Here is a 21,947-nt window from a genome sequence, read left to right as displayed (position 1 = left end):
CCCCCCCCTGCAACGCTCACTGTTCATCCCAGAGGCAGCATCGATCGGCTTCAGTTAGCAACAGTAGCGAAGGAATCGCTCGATCGGGTTCAGTTAACAGCCATCGATCGATCGCTCGGGTTCAGTAACGCGTAGCGTGCAGTGCAATCGCTCGGGTTCAGTTAGAGCCCAACGCCTCGCTCGGGTTCAGTTAGAGCCAACGCCTCGCACACACGCGCGTACGTGTACGAGATAAACACGCATCGCTCGGCCCCTGACCTCCCACCGTAACCGGGAACTCGCCAAAATTTTCCTCGCCCTCGCTTCTACCACGGTTTTTTCCGTCATGGACGGCCCAAAGAATGTCATGTAGTTGCGTCTCCGGCCCGCTCAGGACGAAGAGCCCATTTTCTGTCATGATTTTTTGTCATAGAAGTAGGAGCCCGCCACATCTATGATGATACCGGGTTTTGTCACAATTATCGTCATAGAAGTGTCATATGTATGACAGAATTTTTTTTTTGTTCGGCCCAAAATGTCACGGATGTGTCTTTTTTTGTAGTGCAATGGCCCTCCTCTCTGTTCCTTCTCCCTGTGCTCGTGGTAGGCGTTGTGCGCGGTCCCAGCGGTAGTACCGCTGGGCCAAGCGGCAGTACCGATGCGGCCAACGGTAGTACCGCTGGCTCCAGCGGTAGTGCCGCTCATACTACTCTACCTCGCCCTCTGTTTTGCTCCGCTCTCTGTGTTCTACCGCCCGGGCGGTAGTACCGCTCCCCTGAGCGGTAGTACCGCTCGTGTGCGGGCTGAGCACATAACAGTTGGATTTTTCCCCTCCTATAAAAGGGGGTCTTCTTCCCCAATGAACCTTATCCTTTGAGCTCGTGTTCTCCCCCCATTGTTGACCTTCTTCGAGCTTGCTAACTCTCAATCCCTCCATGGATTCTTGCTAGTTTTTGAGGGAAAAGGAGAGAGGAGATCTAGATCCACATTTCCACCAATCACTTTCTCCTCTATGTGAGTGGAACCCCTTGGATCTAGATCTTCGAGTTCTTCGTGTTCTCTTCTTCGTTCTTCCTCTTATTTTCCTCCCTAGCATTTGTTGCTTCGGTGGGATTTGGGAGAGAAGGACTTGGGCACACCGTGTGCCCTTGCCATTGCATTTGGTGCATCGCTTTGAGTTCTCCACGGTGATACGTGGAAGTTACAAGTTGAGAAGCTTATTACTCTTGGGTGCTTGGTACCCTGGAGCTTGTTCCTCTTGGGTGCCTTGGCGCCCTAGACGTTTGGTGTTGTTCGGAGCTCAATCATTGTGGTGTAAAGCTCCGGGCAAGCGTCGGGGTCTCCAATTAGGTTGTGGAGATCGCCCCGAGCAATTTGACGGGTACCAGTGACCTCCCCCAAGGGTTTCCAAAGTGTACGGGTTCGGTGACCGCCCCCAAGGGTCGCCATTTGTACGGGTTCGGTGACCGCCCTCAAGGGTCCCTTAGTGGAATCATGACATCTTGCATTGTGCGAGGGTGTGAGGAGATTACGGTGGCCCTAGTGGCTTCTTGGGGAGCATTGTGCCTCCACACCGCTCCAAACGGAGATTAGCATCTGCAAGGGTCTGAACTTCGGGATACATCATCGTCTCCGCGTGCCTTGGTTTTCTCTTACGCGAGCCATTTACTTATGCACTTTACTTTGTGATAGCCATATTGTTTCTTGTCATATATCTTGCTATCACTTAGTTGTTTATCTTGCTTAGCATAAGTTGTTGGTGCACATAGGTGGGCCTAGTTGTTGTAGGTTTTGTGCTTGACAAATTAACCACTAGGTTTATTCCTCATTTGTTCAAGCCTAAACCATAATTATTTTAAAATGCCTATTCACCCCCCCCCCCTCTAGGCGACATCCACGATCTTTCAACAATAAGTAGCGGACATAGCAAAACTAGCATCCCCAAGCTTGGGGTTTTGCATATTATTAGCACAATTGACATTAATAGAATTTATAATAACATCATTGCAATCATGCTTTTGATTCAAGGAACTATCAAGTATGGGTGCAATAGCAATAATCTCATGTTTAACATAAGGAACTATAGCAAATTCATCTCCACAAATATTGGCATCATGGCCATAAGAATAGCAAGCATCATGTTCATCAAGGGATATTTCAATCAAATCATCGGAATTATAATTATCTATAGATTCATGCATATCAGTATTCTCTTCCAAAGCAACGCTCATTCTCTCAATAAATTCCTTAACATAGGCATTGTGAGCGTAGTTTTCATAGCAATATCTAAGTATGTCAAAAAAAATAGATTTGTAGAGAGTAATATCATACTTTTAAATCAAAGAAGCAACTTCATAAGCACCCTTAAAAGCAACAAATTCTTCAATTTGTTCGATATCATAGTAACTGTAAACACCTTTTTCGTGAGAAGATAAGATTTCAATATCATTAAACTCACATAGGTAGGGAAGGTGTTTCTTAGGGTTCTTAGAGCAACTCTAGCAGACCCCGCAAAACTCCCCGGCCCACAAAATAACCGCCAAATTGTAGGTCGGGGCCAAAAAATCTGCACAAGCAGACCCCGCATCCCGCCCCGGCCCGCAAATATTTTTGCGGGGCACGGCAAATCTTCTCCCCCAACCTCTATCTTCACGGGCTGGGAGGCCGACCCGAGCTCAACCCCTATACTGCGCGAGATTTGGCAGGAGGGACATTTTCGCGCGGCCCTTCCCGCTCCCTGCACCCTCCGCCACCATTGCCCCCACTCCACAAGCTCCGGCCGCTTCTCCCCGGTCGTCCGTCGCTGCCATGGACGACCCCCTGCTGTCCCCCATCACCGTCGAGGTCGAGCATGCCCCTTCCACTCGGGCAGATCTCGTCACCGGCCATGTTGGCCTCGCCGTCATCGCCCAAGCCCACGCTGCGCCTGCCCGCAAGTGGCAGGGCAACGTGGTCGTGCAGGGTGGGAATCCGGCCGCCCCTGCCACGATGGCCCGCGCTCCGGGCGCCAACGCGGCAGCGCGATCCCGGCCGGCGGCGGAGAAGGTCGGCAAGGTCACAGGCATAAAGCGGAGGAAGGTTCCGGCTTCAAAGAAGCCATCTTCTTCAACCTCTCGCTCCATCCCGCCGCAAGGAGGTGCTCTGGCGATGCCGTTCAACGATGTCGCTCCCCCCGCGAGCGAGGTGTTCGATGAAATGGCCGGAAGGTATGCGCCTTCGGTCTTGGTGAGTCCCTTTCATTTTTCGCCATTATTCTCGATAGCGCGTGACTTGTCACTACAAAAAAAGACACATCCGTGACATTTTGGGCCGAACTAATTTTTTTTCTGTCATACATATGACACTTCTATGACGATAATTGTGACAAAACCCGGTAACATCATAGATGTGGTGGGCTCCTACTTCTATGACAAAAAATCATGACAGAAAATGGGCTTTTCGTCCTGGGCGGGCCGGAGACGCAGCTGCATGACATTCTTTGGGCCGTCCATGACGGAAAAAACTGTGGTAGAAGCGAGGGGGAGGAAAATTTCGGGGAGTTCCAGGTTACGGTGGGAGGTCGGGGGCCGAGCGATGCGCGTTTCTCTCGTACACGTACGCGCGTGTGTGCGAGGCGTTGGCTCTAACTGAACCCGAGCGAGGCGTTGGGCTCTAACTAAACCCGAGCGATTGCACTGCAGGCTACGCGTTACTGAACCCGAGCGATCGATCGATGGCTGTTAACTGAACCCGATCGAGCGATTCCTTCGCTACTGCTGCTAACTGAAGCCGATCGATGCTGCCTCTGGATGAACAGTGAGTGTTGCGGGGGGGGTTTGGATGAACAGTTCCTGGTGGGGGTGGATGAACAGGATCCCGTGGTGTTGCCTCTGGATGAACAGGACCCCGATCGATCGAGCCGGTTGGGGCTCGATGAACAGGACCCCGTGGAGGGCTGGATGAACAGGACCACCCCGTGGAGGGCCGGATGAACAGTAGATGGTGGAGGGCAGGATGAACAGTAGCCCGTGGAGGGGTGGTTGAACAGGAGCCCGTGGAGAGGGCTGGTTAAACAGTAGCCGGTGGAGTAGCGCGCAGTGGAGGCTGGATGAACAGGAGCCCGTGGATGAACAGTCACAGGTGGAGGCTGGAGGAGGTCGACGGTGGATGAACAGTAGCTCGTGCAGGCTGGGGGGTCGACAGTGGAGATGAACAATATCCCGTGGAGTCCCGTTTTGCAGTACAGCACACCCCTCCCAATCAACAGGACCCCCGTTTCGACCGTAGCGCTCCAACACAAGTCCGTTTTGTCCGTTTTGCGGTACGCCACACCCCTCCCGATCAACAGGACCCCCGTTTCGACCGTAGGAGGTCCGTTTCCTCCGTTTTGTGGTACGCCAGACCCCTCCTGATAAACAGGATCCCGTTTCGGACGTGGCCGGTCGAACACAAGGTTGTTTCCTCCGTTCTGCGGTACGCCAGGCCTCGTTTCCATCGCCTGTTCCGTCCAAGCCCTCCCGATGAACACGACGCGTTCCGTTGCCTCCCCATGAACACGATGCATTCCGTTTCCTCCCCATGAACACGACGACGACGCTGTTTCTCCGTTCCGACCCAGCCATGTACACGAGCCCTGGCCGTACGTATGCGCGAGTAGGCGTTCGAGACCCCGCCCGTATGTACACATACGTGGCCGTATTTTCTTTCTTTCACCCTGGCCACTGTACGTACGTGTACATGCTACGTGCGCGCCTCTACTACGACACGTGCGCGCCTCTACATCGACCAATATATATGTATGTACACGTTCGCGACCGGAATGACAATGATGCGTATGCTTCGACCAGGTGGGTCCCGACTGTCAGACACTTCCTTGCGTGCGAAGATGTAGCTGGTGGGTCCCAGCAGTCAGGGGGAAACGTTTTTTTCGCGAAATACGGTGGCCCGTCCGGTGGGTCCCACTATCAGGTGGAGGAATAATTATTTTGCACGTAATAAGGAGGCACTTCCTTGCTGCGGTTGTGGACCCAGCTGTCAACCTCTCCATGTACAGTCCATATCCGATGGAAGCCGTTCCTTGACCACGTTTACCACGCCACCCCGAGAGCACCAGGGCGGTGGACGACAGCGAGGCCTAGGAAGGGGACGACGCGGAGTCGGGGAAGACCAGGCAGTGGATGCTCATGCGTAGAGGAGTACGAGGGTTCACTGGTTCGCCGCGGTGTGAGGCTGCCGTCGCCGCAGAATTACAGGGGGTGTGGGTGAGTAGAGGTATGGCCTGGCCAGCGGTGGGAGTAGTAGGGGGCGGTGAGGCCTCCGGCGCATCGCAGCCGGCCACGGGAGGCAGGAGCACGAGGCATGACCGGCGCTGGTTTGGGCGGCTGGAGCAAGAAGACCAGAGGTTGAAGAAGCACTACGGCCATTGGATGGACATCGTACTATCACTGGAGCTAGAATCATGCATATTGACTAAGTTGACAAAGCCCTCCGTCCCCGTCAACTTAGTAGGCCCACAAGTCAGCCTCCCACCAAGGTGGGTCCCAGCTAGCAGGGGGGTATTCATTTTTTTTAGCGTAATAAGGAGGCACTTCCTTGCGTGCGAAGATATAGCTGGTGGGTCCGAGCTGTTAGCGGCGGTAACGTTTTTTCGTGAAATACAGAGGCCCTTTCGGTGGGTCCCTGATGTCATGGGAGGAATCATTGTTTTGCGCGTAATAAGGAGGCATTTCCTTGCGTGTGGCCGTGGACCCAGCTGTCGGCCTCTCCACGTACAGTCCACTTCAGATGGATGTCGGTCGTTGACCACGTTGACCACGCCGCGCTGAGAGCACCAGGGCGGTGGACGATGATGAGGCCTAGGAAGGGGACGACACGGAGGCAGGGAAGACTCGGCAGTTGTTTCCCACGCGGAGGGGAGTACGACTGTATGAGGGTTTACTGGTTCATCTCCCGTCGCCGGAGAATAACAGCAGGTGTGGGTGAGTAGAGGGATGGCTAGGCCAGCGATGGGAGTACGGTCGGGCGGTGAGGCCTGCACGGCAGCACAGCCGGCCGCGAGGAGGAGGGAGCAGGCAGTCCCGTCGGCGCTTGTTTGAGCGATTGGAGCGGGAAGAGCATATATTGAAGAAGCACGACGGCCGTTGGATGGACATCCAACAGTCAGTGCTTGTGTGTCAACCTTTTTTGTAGGAAAGCCTCAAATCTGTGGAAAATAGCATACAGCCCATCTGCCATTATTTCTAATAATTTACAACCCATTTGCTAATTCTTAAGGTTTTTTGGAGCCCATATTCTTTTTGTTAGCATTACAACCCATATTGTGGCCACGGTTAAAAAATTAACGAAATTTTGCATATTTCGGTGCGGTCTGAACTGTTTTTAATCCCGAAATTTCAACTCACATTCAAACTGATTTAAAAAAAAATATCAATATAAAATCCAACAAATTCTCCACGCATAAAAATTAATGTAATTTAAAATCTCGAAATAAAAAAAAGATATTTTAAACTAATTGCCGGTTTGATGTGTTTTAAATATGTACAGCCTATTTCTCATTACTGATGGGCCATTTTCTCGGCCAGCCGAATGAAGCTCTCCTCCTCTTGAAAGATTTGCAGCCCAACAGGCCTGACAAAGCGACTTACTTGGCAAATCACAAAAAACTGGGCTGTGGTCGTGGACCCAGTTGTCAGCCTCTCCACGTACAGTATTCTTCCGATGGAAGTCGGTCGTTGACCACATTGACCACACCACGCCGAGAGCACCAAGGCGGTGGACGACGGCGAGGCCTAGGAAGGGGACGACGCGGAGCCGAGGAAGACACAGCAGTGGATGCCCATGCGGAGAGGAGTACGAGGGTTCACTGGTTCGGCTGTGGCGTGAGGCTGCCGTCGCCGCAGAATAACAGGGGGTGTGGGTGAGTAGAGGGATAGCATGGGCCAGCGGTGGGAGTAGTAGGGCGCGGTGAGGCTTGCGCGGCATCACAGCCGGCCACGAGAGGCAGGAGCACGCGGCACGACTGGCGCAGCTTTGAGCGGCTGGGGCAAGAAGACCAGAGGTTGAAGAAGCACTACGGCCGTTGGATGGACATCGACGGTCACTGGAGCTAGAATCGTTCATATTGACTAAGTTGACAAAGCCCTCCATCCTCGTCAACGTAGTAGGCCCACAAGTCAGCCTCCCACCAGGTTGGGTCCCAGCTAGCAGGGGGAGTATTCATTTTTCTGTGCATAATAAGGAGGCACTTCCGGTGGGTCCAAGCTGACAGCGGAGGAACGTTTTTTCGCGAAGTACTATGGTTCATCCGGTGGCGGGTCCCAGCAGTCAGGGGCAAACATTTTTTTGTGAAATATGGTGGCCCGTTCGGCGGGTCCCAGCAGTCAGGGGGGAAACGTTTTTTCCGCGAAATACTGGTGGCCCGTCCGGTGGGTCCCTGCTGTCAGGTGGAAGAATAATTATTTTGCGCGTAATGAGGAGGCACTTGCTTGCGGCTGCCGTGGACCCAGCTGTCAGCCTCTCCACGTACAGTACTCTTCTGATGGAAGTCGGTCGTTGACCACATTGACCACGCCGCGCCGAGAGCACCACGGCGGTGGACGATGACGAGGCCTAGGAAGGGGACGACGCAGAGCCGGGGAAGACGCGGCAGTGGATGCCCACGCGGAGAGGAGTACGAGGGTTCAGTGGTTCGGCTGCGGTGTGAGGCTGCCGTCGCGGCAAAATAACAGGGGGAGTGGGTCAGTGGAGGGATGGCCTGGCCAGCGGTGGGAGTAGTATGGGGACGGTGAGGCCTCCGCGGCAGCACAGCCGGCCACGGGAGTTAGGAGCATGCGGCACGAGCGGCGCTGCTTTGGGCGGCTAGGGCAAGAAGACCAGAGGTTGAAGAAGCAGTACGGCCGTTGGATGGACATCGTTGACCACGCCGCGCCAAGAGCACCAGGGCGGTGGACGACGGCGAGGCCTACGAAGGGAACGACACGGAGCCGGGGAAGACACGGCAGTGGCTGCCCACGCGGTGGAGAGTACGAGGGTTGACTGGTTCGGCTATCGTCGCCGGAAAATAACAGGAGGTGTGGGTGAGTAGAGGGATACACATGCCAGGGATGCGAGTATGATGGGGCCATGAGGCCTTCTCGGCAGCACTGCAGCCACGGGAGGCGGGAGCAGGCGGTTCCGACGGCGCTGGTTTGGGCAGCTGGGGCAGGAAGATCAGAGACTGAAGAAGTACGATTGCCGTTAGATTGACATCTAATGGTCTGACGCTCGTAGAGTCGATTGTTGACTAAGTTTCTTTTTTGGGAAACCTTGTGTACGCATGAACTTAGTAGGCCCACAAGTCAGCCTCCAAATCTGTGGCAGACAACATAAAGCCCATTTGCTATTTTTTATAATTTGCAGCCCATTTGCTAATTCTTAAGTAATTTATTACAGCCCATTTTCTGCCCAGGACCACGGTTAAAAAGTCCAACCTTATTTTGCATATTTCGGTGGAGTCCGAACTGTTGTAATCCCAAAATGATAAACATTTTTTAAGAACTTATTGATTTGCCAAAAAATCGATTTGTTTTTGTAAGCAAGTAAGATGTGGGACAATTTAGTTGGTTTAAGGGAAAAACAGTGGTAAAAAATCAGCGCTGGGTGGGAAAACAACAAAAATAAGGATGTAAATATGAAAAGGTAATTTTATGTGTTTTCAATATAATGATACGTGTATACGAACTAGTAAAACTATAGGTAGAGATTAGAAAACGGATGTAGGACAAGCGTTTCAAGAGGAAAATAGAACTGGGTTGTGTGTTTCATTCAGTAAAAAAACTGCCTGCGGATGTTGTAAGACAAAATATAACTAACGCTGGCGGGCTAGAGGCCAGTAGATACCTGTTGGATCTTTGTGCCCCGTTGTCGTCAAGGGTTGGGCCTGTTAAAAATAAAACAACCCTGGGCAATCTACAGCCCAGTTGAAACTTGCTCGACCTGAAAAAACAATATACGTGCTCAATAAACAAGAGAATTCTGCATGTACAGACTGATAACTGGGAGGCAGCAAGGATATTGTTTTTTTACCGTGATAATAAGTGCATGCACTTGTTTCGAAAAAATCGGAGAACTGGGAATTTGAACGGCGGGTGCTCATGCTACCCATCAAATAAAAATCAGGTGCCTGAAAATTTGTTTCGAAACAAATGATTCAGCTTTATATCCACGTCGACCCTCAGCATGATGTTTGGAAGCAAATGCAAGTTCATACCAAAAGATCGTTAACAACAATACCAACTTGCGGACGACAAGGTAGTACAACTACCAATACCAAACTAACTTATAATATTTTTACTCCTGGCCCTAGTGTTCGTCTGGTAGAAAATCTTGCAGAAGACCAGCTCCCGCTCCTTCTCTTGCTCCAGGTCCCCGAGGTGGTACTGGTGCATCACCCAGTTGGTCCTCTGCTGGTCGAAGTTCTTGTTGGTGTGCAGCACCAGAACCTTTTTTGTTGCCCGTTTGCCGGTCGTTGACCATCACCGGCAAGGTATTGCCGGTCTTGTGCCACATCGCGTGCATGCCGCACTCCGACTGTATCTTGCGACGCGTCCACGCGCCCCTTTTGAACGCCCTGGAATTGCGCTGGAAGAAATGCTTCCTTAGGCCACTCAGTGTGATACCTGCAGTATTGTGGAATACAGGTTCTAGTGTACCTAGTTGGCATTTTCATAATATCTTTGGCATGTTGCAGTCACTTGTTTCACTTTTTATTAACTGTCAGATTGTAATTGCTTCACCAGGTCTGCGTCTAAAAAGAAAAATAGAGCTATAAACAAAGGAATATGTTTGTGCAAGTAGACGGCCGATTGGTGTCTTACCTCGAAGTTCCTCAGGTTGGGTGTAACATATGTCGTGCTCGTTGTCGATGGTTGGTATGAACAAATCGATGAGAGACTGAAATCTCGCGCTGTTAGCACTCACTTTGGCCTCAAGGTGCTCGATCAGCTCCTGATCCGTGGGATCAAACTTGACGCCAGCCGGCAGCACGGGCCAATCCTTCTTCGACTTGCATCGGTAATTCCAGTTATATGGTACTCAATGTATGATCAATCGACTGTTTTAAGTGAATGATGAAAGATTTCGACAGATAAGTGGTACTCCAAATATGAAGTCCAGAATACCCGAACACGCCGCTGGGATTCTTGTGTCACCTCACGCGCAGCGTGTTGTCACGTCAATTCAATGTGTGGACATGATGATTAATTTGACCGACGTATACTAGTATTGCTACTGTACTACTTACTAGTCGTATTTAGTGTCACGATTTATACATAGGTTTAACTAACAAGTACGCACTTGAAGCCTAACTGATATATATATATATGGCTTTTGCACAGCATCTCCATCATCATTATCAGTACATCCTACGCAGGTGAGTTAGGATGCACTTGATCCCAGGAAGGTATCTATCCTTCAAACCAGAGGAGTGCTTCAAACTAACAACAGTACATAATATCCAACAAAAGAGGGTCGTGCTACAGCAGCAGAATACATGGCTCAGTCAGCATGAATCATGTTGTGCATATTTGCTGTTGGCATGAACCACATCGCCGCATGTCTGGTTTGCAAAAGCCATCCATTGCATGGAATCTTGATGCCTTTCACACACTGAAGATTATCTGGCAACAAGCTGTGTCGACGAATCTCTGGATATGGTGATTCATGAAACCCATGGTATGATGTGTAAACACAGCCCCCCCTCGCGAATGGAAGTTGCATAGCACAGTAATCATCGTCGGTGATATGATCGATGATTGGTTGGATGATCGGATAATTGAGCCCGAGGAACAAGGAGTGGTTGCCAAGGCTGTAAACCCGCCTCCAGTTGAATACGTCTGGCCCAACGGAGCTGGGATCTTTCTTGAACACGAAGCAGCCATAGCCATCAATGTCACGAATGCCCCATGCAATGTACTACATGTGGTTTGATGTAATGGTTTGGTCAATTTGGTACATGCGAATGAGTATCAAATGACCGCCGTGAGGTGAACGAGCGATAAACCACCACCCATCGGCTGGTATGATTCCATGTCCTGGAATCATGAAGGCCAGCGCATTTGCGTCTGCTGCAACAATTCAAATTGGAGACCAAAAGGACAAAAATAAACAATCATGTTTAGAGTATGTGTGGAATTAAGATTATTATAAGAGTGACACATATCATAGACAGAGAATTGCAATGCCGTGGTCATAATCATACCCCAAGTTAAAAAAAATAAGCCAATGGCTTTCATATTCTAGCAATATGTCATCATTCAAACATCATGTAACAATGGGAGGAAAACAGCTATGACAGCGCCTACTCATATTCTACCATAGCACTTACTACTACTGTTCTCATATCAACTCTAAGCAATAACATGCGTTGTTATAAAAATCTTGTAAACGGGAGTAACATATAGCAATCATGATGTTATGCTCATAATATGTATTCTAACAATCATTAGATGCCAATTGTTCTCATATCAACTCTAACAATAACATGTGTGGTCATAAAAGTCTAGGAAATGAGAGGAACATATAGCAATGATGTGGTTATAGACATGATATGCATTCTAAATTTGTAACAAATGAACAGGCAGTCGTATTTATAAGGTAAAGATGAGATGAGATAGAACAATTACACGACGATAGATTCCACCAATATAGGTAGCCAATCTGTGCGTCGACCACGTAAATGATGCCATCGTGCACTATAGCATCAGACAGAAATGTTTCCTCAACAGGATTAATGATGAGCCATAACCATGTATGGCGACCGGATTCCAGATAGACTAATCCCTTGTTGAACAAGGCAATGAGCTTGTAATCCATGTAGTTTTCTGATGGTGTGGGCACTTTGCAGATTACAACTTTCTGCAAACAGAGGTCGAGCCAAAAGCTTGACGCGTCTCGTGCGTAGTAGGCAGGAGTGTCCGGCGGGCCACGAGGCTCGATGGCGGCGGTATCCAACGATGGAAGGGTGATCTCTCGTTGGGTGTAGATATCCACGAGACGCCACGGACTACCGGTGTGGTGGATGAGGACGATCCAGTTGGCCTTCATGCCCACCCAGTAGTGGCCGCGCATGAAGGACAGGTGGACGGGTAGTGGTAGCATGTCGAGGGGCACCACGGCAACATCCATGGGATCGTCAAGTCAGTGTCTGGGCCACCTGCAAGGATCGGGCATCAGCAAGCAGGGTGTCTTGAAAAGAGCCGGCCGATTGCAGACGAGTAGACGGTACAAAGACACCAAGCATGCGGCCAGATGGACGGTGCTGAGTAGGTCCATACGACTACAGATCTGCTCCAAGAGAACATCGGGGAGGGAATTCCAATCGCGGCTCTGCGCGTCAGTCGGTTCTGCCATTGGGGTTTTCGGTGCCTGCGAGCCAGCGGGGAAGTGGATTCGGGCGGGCGAGCGAAGAAGCTTCTCCTCGTGTGGCCGAGCAATGAGCGGGGGGATATGGTATGCGCGAGCTACCAAGGAAGATGGCGCGGGCGGGCAAGCAGTGAGCGGGGGTAAATGGTGTGCGACTGACGATGGGGAAGAGAGGAGGAAGAAGAAGAGAGGAGGAAGAAGAGTGGAAGACGGGGAAGAAACTGCATTCAATCTCAATTCTACTACTCCCTCCGTCTAGGTGTGTAAGTCACCTTACGAAAACCAAATAATCCCAAAACACTTAGGCACCGTACATTAACTCCCTTCTCGTTTTTTGTTTTGTGGCATATCAACCAAGAAGATGTGGGATGTGCATGCTTTCAATGACTTGAGCCTACCAAACATAACCAACTGACTTAGTAACACCAACACGCTGGTTCAGCTTATTAATTATGTGTCCCATCTGCTGCAGTGTGTATTGTCACTTCGCTGCGAAGACTAGTTGAATAGTTCTCTCTGACCGAGATGGGGAATAAATGGATCGCGAGGACTTCTTTTCTACAGTATCCCTATGCCTCTATGCTCACTTCACTCATTTTTCTCCGTACCTAGTCACTTGTTGAAATCTATAGCCAAATGGACATGTCAATGGGAGGGAGTAAGCCCCATGCATGCATGCATGCATGCAACATGCAATACTCACACGTACACATGGATGCACGCAACACTCACGCACCCATGCGGCACACAGCACACGACGCAACACACACGCTCACGCTCAAGTGCTCAACCTACTCCCTATGTCCGTGAAAGACTATATATTTAGAGATTTACACATTGATCAGGGCATAATTAACGCCCAAAAGTAGCAGACTTATGTGTGCATGCGACCATTGAGATAAGGAGATTAAATGAAGGTCGTTGCGTGCTGTCATTAAGGATAGACATGTAGCCTATACCTACAGCACAAGTTGGTGCATTAGTCAATCAATATTGATTTAGATTAAAGTCTAAACACATTGGAAGTGTAGATGTACATCATGTAGTACACTCTTTGTTGGAAGACCAAGGGAGGACATGTGCATGCACTCACATACACAGCCAGGGCGGTTCGCGCGCAAGGGTTGGACTCGTGTCGCGCCTGAGTAAAGTTTTGTTTAACTGATTTCTTTGCTCTGCAACTGACAGGTGGGACCCAGAAACCAGGTGACAATTTAACCAGTCAACAAAGTGCCACGTCGACTATGTGGCCGGTCAGTAGGGTGCAATACGGTGCTCTACGATGAGCTAGTGATTGCATAATCGCCGCAAAACTATATATAGTGACCGTAAAGAGCGTACTATTACATACGTTGACCGCCAGTGTATTTTTCTCGTTTCAAATTAAGCCATATTAATCAGAAAGGACGCAGTATGGACTACTACTACTAGTACTAGTACTGCTTTGATGTGTCCTATCAACTCGCCGAACGAGGAGAAGCTTGCTTACTACGCATCTCCCTCGCCCACGTGCGTGGTGGTTCGCAGGACGAGGAGAGGGTTTTGACTACAGCACCCTCTCCCTCTCCCTCTCCCTCGCCCTCGCCCTTGCGGTGAACGTGCAGGAGTTCAATCAGTGTCAGATTGCCAAAAGCATATTGTACTATAGTATCATCATTGTTGGACCTTCCAAAGAGGCGAAGAGCCAAGTGCAAGGTTCACACGAGTACGAACTGTTGAACCTCCCGAAGAGGCAAAGAGCCAAGCGCAAGGTTTTATAGGAGTTGTCGTCCTAGTAGGAGTGTACTAGTACAACTATAGCGAACGATGCTACTGTATGATGCCGCCACATCATGTATATCCAAAGTTGTGTCACCTTTTTTTCTCAAAGAGCATGTTGGAGCCCGTGCAACAACCACACAAGTTGCACGTACACATAACACATTTACTAGTAATAAATTCTAAAGGACAAATGCCAGTATGCCACACAAGTTCATCTCCAACTCATGTGATAAATTTGTGCATGACTAGTCTACATATATTCACAGCGCTACCGTCCACAATTACCGTACTCCACATACACGTTATAGATGGGCTACATGTCCTCCTCCAGGTTCCAGTCCCAAGTGTTCTTCATGGATGGCACGGTCCATAGTGGTGGGCAACGGGAATCATTGCCACAGCTTTTTAGTCCTGTTCCACACGATGCAGACTCATCCAAGCTGAAGCAGCATAAATCAGGGATAGCGTGTCCCAGCATGTCGTTCATCCGGCGGTGTACACTGAAGACACAACCATGCTTCATGAACGGCAGGCCTTCCGTGTCGTGCACGGAAGGTGGCATCCGCTTCACAATGGGGTAGTTGTCCCCGATGAAAAGCGAGTACTCTCCAAGAGTGTTCCTCGGCACCCACGTAGCATCACGGGGGTTGAACTCGGCGCCGTTCATCTAGTACACGCGGCATCCCAGATCTGGACACATGGTGACGTACATAGTCAAGGTCCATGCATAATAATGTTGTGCTCAAATGTGGCGGTCAGTAATACTGTGCAGCAAATAGTACTACTCCGGTATAGAGGAAGTAAAATAACCGGCTTATTATATATAGCCACTCTTGGCTACATGGATGAGATAGTAAGACATGGAAAAACAAAAATCGTGGCAGCTAGTGGGTTCAAGTCTTCAAGGGCCTAGCTAGCTATACGCGTCCTCCAAGGTAAAAAGTACTCCTACTAGTACTACAAAGTATACTACTAGTACAACAATGAAAGAGAAGGCGAGAGGGTTAAAAATGGAATACCTGGGTAGATGGTGATGGTCCGATCATGGTAGATTATGTGACCATGTTGCACATCAGTGGTACCATAGGTAACGACTGCTAAGATAGTTGATCCCAATATGCCAAAGTCAGCTACAAGGTCCCAGGTTAGACCAAATCGCGGATGCAAATGCACATCCAGGATCCGCGATCTTATTTGATCGGGGGATGACTGGTCCCTGCAAAATAATGGAGTACCGTTAGGGATGCAAATGATGGTTTGTGCATTCCGTTTGTAATCTCCCGTACCGTAGGATGTCAACCATATGAAACAAGTCCCGTGACTTGTCACCGCGAAGATGTGGCCTAGATGGCGCACGGCGTCTTCGAACGTGTAGGGGTACAAATCTGCCGCCGCCAACATGCGCCAGCCTCTGCCGTTATTGCCTCCTGCATTGATGGCAATCCTTATGTCGAACACCGCGATGAGATAGTAATCGTCGTAGCCACGTCGCTTTGTCGGCGGGTCCGCAATTGCTATCTTCTTCAATCTCATGTAGGCATCATCATACGTATTCTTGCCCAGCCAGTCCGGAAGGCCGATCCCAATGGTGGAGAAGGGGTCTACCGGAACGGCCGCACTGCTGTGGATGTTGTGCAAAATGATGGTGGTATCCGGACGGAGGTATGCAAGCCAATCTTCGTTGGCACCGACCCAGACCTATATATAAGACAGTGGGCAGCAGAGAAATTACGGGATGGAAATGGAATAACTATGTACTACATGATCAAACTCCATTACTGACCTGCTCATCGGACAAAATCCGACTACCTCTCAACATCGGCAACTCTAGCGGATTCAACGTGCAACCATGGCCAGGGAGCGGTGGACTGTTCGAAGGATTGTCCCATAGAAGAACCTTCTCCTCGAGGATGCATGGAAGACCAACAAGCATGGCCTGTTTAAGCAGCATCTTGAAAAAGTTGGTGCAGGAAGCACCGAGTCTTGCGGCGGTGAGGATGTCGGAGTGGCGTGCGATTTCTCCCACAGGATCGTCGTCCAAGGTCTCCCAGCCCCGACAAGGAGGAGAACCGCCTGGCGAATCCATGGGAGCAGCGACGAACTGCCTTCTCTTCGGGGGGAGGGGAACTGACGAGGAGGAGATAAGAGCGTAGTAACCACAGGGCCCCGTCCCTTCCAACTATAGATCGTTCCTCAGCGAAGGGGTGGGGCTATTATTTACTACTAGTACTCCCTCCGATTCTTTTTACTCTGCGCATAAGAATAGACCCGGATACCAAGGCAGGGGCTCGCTGCATGCTTTCTGGATGGAAATACCCCTGGCGCATGGATGGGAGGAGTTAGCAGCTATAAATGCCCCATGAAGCCCATTGGCCGTCCGCCCGCGTTCTCCTCTCTCTGCATGCTGCATGGATGTCTCCCTCTCTCTCACATGACTGCATGCGGTGGCGCTGGCCTATGAGAAGCTCGTGTGGAGATAGCAATCTTCTCTCCAGAAGTGATTTTTTTGAAAGAAAGGGATTATGGAACGTTATGGGATTGCATTATACTGTAAATAATAGCACTAGTAAGAAATTTTTGGCACTAGGTAGTAGTTTTTGGCGTGGATTAAGAAATTTTGGATATGTTTTTGCCATTTTTTGTACACGCCAACTAGTGTCAAAAAACGTCTTACATTATGTGACGGAGGAGTACGTACTTGTGCTGTAGCAGTACTAGCACTACTTTTCTCAACTAGTAGTGCGATGTACTGTACTTCTAGTCTAGTCTAGTATAGTGCACCAGTTTTGAACTCTTGAATCTCAGGGCCAAGGAGCTACAGTTGGAAGTGGAGGGTACTATTGTTCTCTAGAACCATTGATGTACTATCAATGCAGGGGAGGTACACCTGCGTAGTGGCCTAGTGGGTACTCTCGGTGCTCTATTCAGCCGCTCCTCTCACGTAGCTGGCCTACTCAGCCGCTCCTCTCACGCACACACTAGCAACATGTTTATCAGCGACGGTTACTGCGGGGGCAGAACATTTGATTTATTTGATATAGCGAGACTAGCTTTTCGCTTCCATTTGTGGAGGTGTAATGGATCTCGTCGAACTTTGTTAGTAGTTCCTTCTTTATGAATGAGATGAAGCAAAGCTTTTGCCTCCGTTTCAAAAAAAAACACGGCAAGAGGAATTTCTTTTATAGTAGAGTCAATAATGGAGTGAAGTCCATGCATGCAACGCCACAAGCTACAGAGTAGTAGTAGAGCACTTTACATACAGAGCCATATTGCACAGTTCCCAATGCCCCGCCAAGCTTTTCCGGCTCCTCAGGCTTAATTGGGAGGCGCTAGTTTAAATATTCTACTAGCTGGAAGCTGCAAGCGAGGTGCGGCTAGGGCGAGCACGCGAGCCACGGGATGCTGGGAAGGAAAACCCGTTCATGTGGCTAGGCTGTCCAGTGCACCCAAATTGTGGGGCCGCACGTCCGTTTGACTTCAAAACTCAAACTATCCGTGTAAAATATTGGCTCGCAGTGAAGTGTAGTAGTACTATTTTTTTAAAAGGCCGCCGTGCGTTCGGCCGGGATCGAACCCACAAAACGAGGTATACACTCTCGCGACCACTAGTAGTACTCGTTGGAGTACAACGCAACCAGAATCGCCTTTTGTCGCTAGTAGTACGTACATTGTTCCTTACAAGAAACCCCTAAGAGCATGGTTAATAGTATAGTCAGCTGCTGGCTATAAGCCAGTGCCATGTCATCTACAGCCCATCTTATAGCCAACATGTAGTAGTAGTTTATTTCTTATAGCCCGCTGACTCAGCTCTATTGTACTTGCTCTAATAATGCAAGAAACCACTAAAATGCCAAGAAGCTACTACCACTTGCATACGTGGCAGACTTAAGATAAGACTACCTTATCAACCATTGTACATGCTCTTACCAACAAAAATCCTCGAGTGACCTCCTACCTCTGGCCCGTCCACCTAGTCATCCTCGGCCATGGGACGCAGCTACCGCCGCCGGCAGAAGGCGAGGTCAAAACCGCCGGCGGTGCGGAGCCCATGTTGTGGCAGCCCGGATGCGAGCTCCGTCCGGCGCTCGCGGTCGCTAGCTAGCCAAGATAGCTCCGTCCAGCTGCTTGTCTGCAAGGTTTGCTAGCTAGATTGGCAAGGCAGCGCGGCGGCTTGCTCGTGCGCGCCGCACTAAGGCCAGCCATCTGGCTCGAGCGAAGGCCAGCGCGGCGGCTTGCTCGCTCGTGAGTCATGCTCGGGCCAGCCTGCCAACCCGTGCGGAGGCCAGCGCGGCGTCTGGCCCGTCCGGCGGAGCGGCGGCCAACTCGCTCATCACCAGCGCCACCGACGAACACGCATCAGTACTGTTTGAAGTAATGTTCATGAAAAATAATGATTTGAGGGGGAATAACAGGATAGAAGGTCAAATGTGGGTCCCTCGTGTCAATGGTCAAACAAAATGTGTTGGTTTAAGCTGCCTCGTCAGTACGAACATGTGGGCCAACCCTGTCATAAATGGGTTTAAACGAACCTAATCGGTAGGAGTACTAGGTAGTTTTTGGCGTGGATTAAGAAATTTTGGGTATGTTTTTGCTATTTTTTGTACAATAGATTCCTCCTAGGGCTGGTTGAAAGTGGTAGTTTTTTGTTAAATACTCTACATATTGTAAGTAGGAGTGAAAGTTAAGCTTTGTAAGCCAATAAGCAAGGCTAGTTACATAGAGCACATGTGTACATGATTGAAAGTAAATATCAACCGTGAATGACTAATATCTTGATGGAAAACTCGAAACTATGGAATACTAGGAAAAGAAATGCATGGTTGGAAATACTAGCAATGTTCATGTCCGTTGCAACGAATCATAATTAAAATAATACTTATTCACAAACTTGGTACAAAACACTCTAATTTTGATATACATATGTCACTAGAGATATATTATGTTTCAATTAGAATATATTCCTTGGGCTGTTTTGGTGAGGTCAGGGAGGGATGTGGTTGGTTTTAAAATACTAATTATGAGTTTTTCTGCAAATTGGTAGACAAGTGGCATGTTGGTGAGAAAAGGCAACAACTTACCTCACAATCATTAGATGTAGATCTAATGGTCAGAAACGACGGATGGCAGACACACCAGCATCACCAACTTAGTCTTGTGTAGGAGTACTAGCAAGATCCGTGCATTGCACGGAACATCAAGATGCATTTTTTTTATAAAACACTTGTTGTGATTGACCCCTGCGGGAGTAATCCCATGTGTAAAAACTAATGATATCTCGAGAAATATGAGATAAGGTGAAGAGGAGTGGGGTGTGGTGGTGGTTGGTGGTCGAACTAAGCGGAGGCATGGGGATTGACGACGCCGGCAGCGGCCACCAGGCCAGTTTGTTCGAGAGGCTTCCTTTCTTAATTGCTCAACAATGAGGTTTTTTGGAGATAAGGATGAACGAGGGAAGGCCTTGTCTGCAAATGTGGAGAGGGGTGCGGGTATCTTTTAGTTTAATTTCCATCCGTCAGATATAGATCGGACGGTCTATATTGCAAGATGGCACACGTACCATCATCACCAACTCGGTTTTTTATAAGAGAAGAAATATAAGTATGGAGATACAAACGTATTATTGATACTTGCTTCCGTAAACTAGCATCTACATTCTATTCAACGCCTCGGCATGTGGGCCCTTAGCACAATGACTTCTCGACTGTGTAAAACGAAGATTTTCCCGTTATCGACAAGGAGGGGGTGACGGCGGCGCGCTTTTTGGCTTGCTCTAGTCCTAGTAGTCATACTAGGTGGTCTAAGCACGTGTAGATTTAATTTTTTTCACATCTCGTGTTCGCCGTACTGCCACAACTATTCATGAATAGACGGTAAGTTATTCATGGGGAAACCCTTGTTGAGCGTGTTTGCGAGAGAGAGAGAGAGAGAGAGTGTGTGTGTGTGTGTGTGTGTGTGTGTGTGTGTGTGCGTGTGTGATATGTTAGAGACTGAGGCAATGATAACAGATTCTTTGTGTCTATGTGTGTGGAGGATAGAGAGAGACATGTACATGGGGCTTTGTGTTGTGTAACATGGAGACACATATACATAATTCGAGAGTGAGTGTGTGAGATACACATGCAGACATGAGGAGAGATGAGGATCCAGGTAAATGGGTGTTTGTGCGTGTCTGTGTGTGTTTGTGCACGCGTTTGTGTGTGAGAGGGAGCGAGTGTATGTGGAGTAGAGAGACCACTGATGATGTAAACCTAGTATAAGGGAAGGGGGGATGGTGTGACATGTGTAGTAGCGAGATAGCACGGGTGCGGGCGGGGGGAGCAGACTATTTGGAAGAGACGTCGAGTGTGTGTGGGGGAAAGGGGTGTGAGAGTGAGAGAAAGAGAGAGCCAGCGCCAGAGAGAGAGAGAGAGGAAGAGAGGGGGCGAGAGGGGTCGTTTGTGTCCATAAATGGTGTATAGATAGGGAGACAATGTTGACGTTGTCCGAAATTGGCCTATGAACAGAGACGCAAGGGAAGCGAGTCATCGTGTGTGTGATAGGGACTTCATGAGAGAGCTAGAATAGATGGTGTAGAGAACAATGTGCGAAATCGAGAACGATTGTACATTAGGGAGCTATGCAAAGAGTCACGACATATATGTATAGAAGGAAGGAGCTGGGGCGGGTCCGCATGTGGGAGAGATAGAAAGAGGAGAGTGGTGCACAAGGAGACAAAGTGTGCTTGTTTGCAGTGGGGGTGGTGTGTGAGGTGAGTGCGCGAGGTGAGTGCGCGAGAACCACATAACTAGGGAGATAGACGTTTGGGGCGACATTTTGTGTGTATGGGAAATATACACTCTACATAGTGTGTGTGCTTGGGTAAGAGAGATAGTGGGAGACCTAGAGAGTGAGGAAAGAGATGTGTGCATGCCCAAGAGACAAAGTGATAGAGACCTATGTTGGGGTCCGGACTTTACAAGAGAGAGGTGTGTTAATGTGCTCGTGTGTTGGTGTTTGGGGGAGAGAACGACTTCTCTCTCTCTCTGTGTGTGTGTGTGTGTGTGGTGGGGGGGTTGACTTCAGATAAAGAGTGAGGTGTCTATATTTGAGGGACTTTAGCGTAATTGAGATATTGTGCACTCATGGTAGATCAATTTGTTTCACAGTTTGTACTATGAGATAACGATACTTTTGAACATGCGTGATATACCTTGATGTACCAGAATTACAAACCTAAGATTGGAATTTTGGAATTCGACTCCATCATTAGCTTTTGTAATTCATTTAAACGGAGGTACAATTTTTTAAGCCGGGATTTCGTGATTTCAAATTCATATATCAAACCTAGAGATATACACATACGGGCATGTTCAAACTTTATAATCATCCACTTTATTCATACACATACACATTTTTGCTTTTGTCATCATATTTAGGATAAACACATTTGGAATTTCATTTGAATTGGACCGTATGATGGTATTTTCTTGTAGTAGCTGAATGATCCATATTTGAATTGAATGGACAATCTAAGTTTCGAGTTGGAGACATTGATTTTCAGAACTTGCACATTTTTTGCGTGCAAAACAAACAAATTGTCGGCCATGATATCATAGTCGGTCGTACGAGAGCAGAATACTTATAATTTTAGGTGACAAAAGCTTTCCAACTTCCCGCTCACATCGAAATATCATGCGCCCGAAAGTTTAGCCCTGCGATATTCCTGTTTTACCCCTCCCACATGAACAAAAAAGGGCTGCTTTGGTAACTCCATTGTTTTCCCCTCTTTGCCCCCAACATTCTTCCCCAGAGCCCCTCCCCTTCCCCTCCCCGACCCCCCCCCCCAACCA

This window comes from Triticum dicoccoides, chromosome 1A (assembly GCF_002162155.2).
Source record: "Triticum dicoccoides isolate Atlit2015 ecotype Zavitan chromosome 1A, WEW_v2.0, whole genome shotgun sequence".
NCBI lineage: Eukaryota > Viridiplantae > Streptophyta > Magnoliopsida > Poales > Poaceae > Triticum > Triticum dicoccoides.
The sequence above is the reverse complement of the archived record's forward strand: the minus strand, read 5'-3'. Positions refer to the sequence as shown.